The sequence below is a fragment of the Narcine bancroftii genome, chromosome 4 (genome assembly GCF_036971445.1).
Source record: "Narcine bancroftii isolate sNarBan1 chromosome 4, sNarBan1.hap1, whole genome shotgun sequence".
In the NCBI taxonomy this organism is placed as follows: Eukaryota; Metazoa; Chordata; class Chondrichthyes; order Torpediniformes; family Narcinidae; genus Narcine; species Narcine bancroftii.
In genome coordinates, this window is record NC_091472.1 from 168,421,853 (window position 1) to 168,428,445 (window position 6,593).

Genomic DNA, 6,593 nt, shown 5'->3' on the forward strand with positions numbered 1-6,593 from the left:
AAGTGAAACTTTCCTTCATTTGTATTCATGGATTCCTCGGAGAAAGACGACGCTCCCACCACTGGGTTCAGTTCCATTATTTCTGGGCTCTGTTCAGTGGTGAATGTCAACCGCACTAGTTCCAGTTCCTTTGCAAACCTCGTGTAACAAATTATGAGCCCAGATTCTGCTGGTTTCCACATGGAACTGCCAGCTTTGTCCTGAATGGGGAAATGCCCGATTTATCGTCCGATCTCCATTTCGGAGTCCGACTGTGGAGCAGGTTCTCAAGTGGGACCTTTGGGATCCTGCTCCAGATTCCCGGTGAATTAGATCTGGGAGCGGACGCCCAAGTTCGTTTATGTGAAAGGGAAGGTGGTTAAAATAAGCTCTAAAATTATGGGGTTTTTTTTTAAATCAGCGTTTTGGTTGATTTTATTTCAGATTTATTATCAGAGCACATTTTTTTTCCTGCGAGCGAGACAAAATCACCACTTATTGGTAGTGCAAAAAGAAAACTGCACACAACAAACACGTAAAGAAATAAAGAAATGTCAATAAACGTAGAGTTAAAATAGTCAACCAAGTACAAAAGTAAGAGACCTTCAACGAATCCCCGATTGGGTTTGTCGTTGAGGAGTTTGATGGTGGAGGGGTAGCAGAGGTCCCTGAACCTGTGGCACCTAGACCTCTCTCCCTATGGCAGCAGTGAGCGTGTACTGGGGTGATGTGGATCCTTGCTCTCCGACGGCAGCGCTCCCTGTAGATGTTCTGGATGGTGGGGAGAGTTTTGGCTGGGATGTCCTGGGAGGTGTCCACTACCTCCTGGAGGGTTTTACACTTAGGGGCATTGGTGTCCCCATACATTTTATAATGTCCCTATAACTTTTATCATTTTCATAGTATATTTTACATTTTATTTTTAATTGTTTTGAAAGTATGAAATTCAGGGTCATTCAGAAGCAGCCTAAAGTCTTAAAGGTTTGATAGACAGGACTGTTGTAGGAGGTGAAAGGACTTTACTGCCTGAAAATGATTTGTGGAGAAATGTTGTCTGGATGGGGGAGGTGACGTTTGGGCATGTTGCCTGACTGCATCTTTGAAACGTATCTCCTCCTCTGGGCCAGAGATAGGCTTTTTTGGAAAGTTTGTTCAGGCCTCTGGAGAATGGGAATGGTGAGACTGGATGCCAAAAACCATTTAGGAAAATCCAGTTCTCTTCTTTCAACATTGCAAGATACCCCCTGACACTCCTTCCCTTACTATGCTGTGGGAGCACCTTAAGCATCTAGATGCCAGTGCGACAGGAAGATGGCTCACCAATGACTGTGCCACTCATGGAGGAAGTAGCTACTCCCTCTGTTCTTGGAGATTTTTAATTACATGGCCAAATGCTATTGCCAAACCTGAACTGTTTCCGTTTTTTAACATAGTGTAGAGCTCGTTGAAAGAATCAAAGACTTGTTGATCCAAACCAAGGCTTTTATTAGCAAAAGACAGGAGCTCTTCACAGGTGGCCGACCAGTCCGGAATGATCCGACCTAGCTAGGGACACAACCCTTTAAGGCCCAGACAGTAGGTGTGGCTAAGCTCTCAGCCAATCGCTGTAAGCACAGTCTAGATACTGTAACTATATACACTATATACATTGGTGATAGATCTGTACTATCACACATAGACAACAATTTCTAAACCATTTCAAATGGAACTCAAAACTATTAACAGACATTTAAGGATAACTAACCATTCCAATTTGGAATGAATAAAATATAACAACTGATTAGCAGGCTACTGAGAGAATCAGGTAAAATGCTGGCTGAACAGATTTTAGCAAAGTGATTGCTTTAGTTTCCACATTATTTGATTATGATTAGTGGCTGTGAATGCGAGTGGACTTCTTTCGATTGAAAGTCAGAACTTTCTAAATAAATATTGGCACAGGAAAATTGATAGCGAGGTATGCACAGAGATTAAAATATGCACTTGATGTGTTAATAATTGTTCAACGGTCATGAATACACACAATGCATTGTGTTATTTCCTTACTCCAAGCAGAGGCAACAGTATGCACTGACAACACCAAACTACAGTAGTAAGATGGTTAAGTGAGCGTAGGAGAATGGGATGGTAGAAGCTGAGAAAGACTGCAGAGACTTAGATGCCATTAAATTAACAGGACAGTGTGCAGATAAAGTAAATAATCAGGAAAGCTGACAGGATGTTAACATTTAGTACTATGCTTCATTTATGAAAGTAGTTGATCAAACCACATCTGGAGTACATTGCACAGGCTTGGTCTCCCAATTTAAGAAATGTAAATGCATTGGAAACAGTTCTGAGATGATTTACCAGGCTGATTCCTCAAATAGTCATGTTGTCCTATAACGAAAGCTTGGACAGACTAAACTTGGAATTGAGAACTGAGAGGTAGTTTGATAGAAATGTTAAAGGGATCATTATGGAGTGGATGTGGAGAAGACATTTCTTCTAGAACAGGAGTTACTTTTAAAGAATAACGATTCATCATTTAAGACAGAGATGGAGTGATTTTTTTCTCTCCAGAGAACCTTAGGTTTTGGAAAAAGGGACATTTATATTTTATTTTTATTTAGATATACAGCACAATAACAGACATTTTTGGCCCATGAAACCTTGCCCCCAAATTACATCCAATTGACCTACAACCCCCAGTACGTTTTGAAGGGTGGGAGGAAACTGGACAACCCAAAGGAAACCCATGCAGTTATGGGAAGACCATACAAATTCCTTACAGATGGCATTGGATTCAAATCCCAGTCGCTGATGCTGTAGCAGCGTTTCAGTAACCACTACACTAAATGTTTGATACGCAAGGGGTGAAAGGCTAGATAGGAAATTGAGGTTATAACCAAAGAGACATGATCTGTTTGAATGGCTGAGCTGGCTGAAAGAGCCGAGTGGCCTTCTCATGCTCCTAATTCATATGTTTGCATTGGCATATGGAACATAGGAATATAGGAAGTAGGAACAGGAGTAGGCCAAAAATGTCCCATCGAGCCTGCTCCGCCATTTAATAAGATTATGGCTGATCTCATTTATGACCTAATTCCACCTACCTGCCTTCTCCCCATATCCCCTAATTCCTCTATCATGTAAAAATTTATCTAACCAAATTTTAAATATGTTTAATGAAGCAGCCTCAACCACTTCCCTGGTTAGAGAATTCCAAACATTCACCACTCTCTGGGAAAAACTATTTTTCCTCATCTCTGTCCTAAATCTACTCCCCCGAAACTTGAGACTGTGTCCTCTCGTTTTAGTTTCCCCGGCCAGCTCAAAAAACCTTCCTACATCTATCCTATCCATACCCTTCATAATCCTATATGTTTCTATAAGATCTCCTCTAATTCTTCTGAACTCGAGCGAATACAATCCTAGATGATTTAATCTTTCATCATAAGTCAACCCCTTCATCCCAGGGATCAACCTAGTAAACCTCCTCTGGACCATCTCCAAAGCCAGTATATCCTTCCTCAAATATGGAGACCGGAACTGGACACAGTACTCCAGGTGCGGTCTCTCCAGTACCTTATACAGTTGCAAGATTACCTCTCTACTCCTGAATTCAATTCCTCTAGCGATGAAGGCCAACACATTTGCCTTCTTAATATCCTGCTGCACCTGCAACCTAACTTTTTGTGATTCATGCACAAGCACTCCCAAGTCCCTCTGCACAACAGCATGCTGTAGTTTTTCACCCTTTAAATAATATTCAGCTCTTTTATTTTTCTTGCCAAAGTGGATAACCTCACACTTACTAACATTGTACTCCATCTGCCAGACCTTTGCCCACTCATCCAGCTTAACTCTATCCCTCTGCAGACTCTCCACATCCTCATTACAATTTGCTCTTCCACTCAATTTGGTGTCATCCGCAAACTTGGCTACACCACATTTTGTCCCCTCCTCCAAGTCATCAATGTAAATGATGAACAGTTGTGGGCCTAACACCGACCCCTGTGGCACCCCACTTACCACTCTCTGCCAACCAGAAAAACTCCCACTTATCCCGACTCTCTGCCTCCTGTCAGACAACTAATTTTCAATCCAGGCCAATATACTTCCCCGGACTCCACTTTCCTGTAACTTACTGATAAGTCTCTTATGCGGCACCTTATCAAACACTTTCTGGAAATCCAAATATACAACATCAACCTGTTCCCCTCTATACATCGCACCCATTATATCCTCAAAGAATCCTAACAAGTTTGTCAAACAAGATCTTCCCTTTCTAAAACCATGCTGCGTCTGCCTGATTGAACCCTTACGTTCCAAAAGTTTCACTATTTCATCTTTAATGACGGCTTCAAGCATTTTTCCAACTACAGACGTCAAGCTAATTGGCCGATAATTTCCAGTCTTCTGCCTACATCCCTTCTTAAAAAGTGGTGTGACATTTGCTGTCTTCCAGTCTGCTGGGACCTGCCCAGAATCCAAGGAATTTTGGTATATGATCACCAATGCATCAACTACAACTTCTGCCATTTCCTTCAGAACCCTTGGATGCATATCATTAGGACCAGATGATTTGTCTGGCTTTAATCCCATTAGTTTCTCCATCACTACTTTCTTTGTAACAACTATTTTATCAAGGCCCTCCCCAACATTCACATCCTTAACTCCGCACTTGGGCATGCTGGACGTGTCTTCCACCGTGAAGACTGACACAAAATGTTTGTTCAATGCCTCGGCCATTTCCTCATTTTTTGCTACCAGTTTTCCTTTCTCATCCTCCAAGGGTCCAATGTTAACTCTGGCCACCCTCTTCCGTTTTATATATTTATAAAATTTTTTGCTTTCTGTTTTTATATTTTGTGCCAATTTACTTTCATAATCCTTTATCCCATTTCTTATTACCCGCTTTGTAACCCCTTGTTGTCTCTTAAAGTTTTCCCAATCTTCCAGTTTCCCACTGCTCTTTGCAGCTTTGTACACCTGCGCCTTCAATTTTATACTTTCCTTTATTTCTTTTGTTAACCACGGTTGATTTTTCCCTCCCTTGCTGCCCTTTTTCCTGACCGGAATATATTTTTGTTGAGCATTACAAAATATTTCTTTGAAAATTTCCACTGTTCCTCAACTGTTTCATCAATTAGCCTGTGCTCCCAGTCCACTCTGCCCAATTCCTCCCTCATCCTATGGTAGTCACCCCTATTTAAGCATAATATATTAGTTTTAGATCTAACTTTTTCCCCTTCCATCTGAATGAGAAATTCAATCATACTATGATCGCTATTTCCCAGATGGTCTCTGGCTATTACATCATTTACTCTACCTATCTCATTGCACAACACTAGATCCAGTACAGATGGTAGAACAGGAGAGGCCAGGGGAATGCTGGGTTGTCAAGACTCCTGGAACTAATGTCATGAATGAGGGAATCAAATTAAAATGACCTAAGGCAAAGACAATCAGGCAAAGTTGGTTAGTGATGATGTGTATATGTGATCAGATGTATGAGGTCAAGATTGTGAATAGGTGTAGAATTGGGAGGAAGGGAATGGTCAGATAGATATCAAATTTGGCTTGAACCTTGATGAATTGGTTGCACATTTCTGCTCAAACCATACAGAATGCAGATAGATATAAAAATATTGGAGGAGAAATATCATCATTGCATTCTCAGAGCAATTCAAGGCAAGCATAAATATGCCTCAGCCACATGGCCAAACCACCTGAACAAGTAAAAGAAAATGTGTACTGATGAAAATGCAGAATTTCAAGCATTTTTAACAATTATGGTAAATGCCTTTTGCTGAACATTCACAATCTATCCAATATTGCATCTCATTCTATTGACTTCGATTGTTTTCTTGCATTCTGTGTGCAAACAAATAGGATGACTTAAAACAAACAGTGACATAAAGGTGAGTATTGTGTATTAATACAATGGTCTCAAATTTTCTCAATTTATTTTCCTCACTGTGATGTTTCTTTTATTGTAATAAAGAAACTTGGGTTATTTTATAGCAACTATACTCTATTAGCTATAGTACCTGTGACCTTGTGGAGGCATCCATTTTGAATCTATCCCTAGCTGCAACATCTCATCTCCAACTCCCTCTAGTGGTCAGGATTTTCACCAGCACTCTATCATTACATCCCCTTTCCTTGAGATGTTTAATCTAACAACATGACACACTAATACAGTATTCATTTCAATTTAAATGTCAACACAAATGTAAACATCAGTAGCACAAACTTCTTAAGTGTGAAGTTCTTTTTCTTTTAGGGATTCAGTCTGTCAGGTGCTTTGATAAAATGTGTGGATCTTCTAATCACAGGCTCTTACATCAGCTCTGCTGCTCCACTACTATCTAGTACTTGTGGTGTTTCCTCTGTTGCTGTGCAGGCTGGATCCTCTGCATTTGTCTGTTCCTGCAGTTTCTCTTGCGTTTTCAGCAGGCTCTTTCAATTCCTCCTTGGTACTTGACCATCTCCTATGGAGGACCATCGCCTTCCCAAGATCATGTTATATGGCGAGCTTTCCACTGGCCACCGTGACATAGGTGCACCAAAGAAAAGGTACAAGGACTGCCTAAAGAAATCTCTTGGTGCCTGCCACATTGACCACC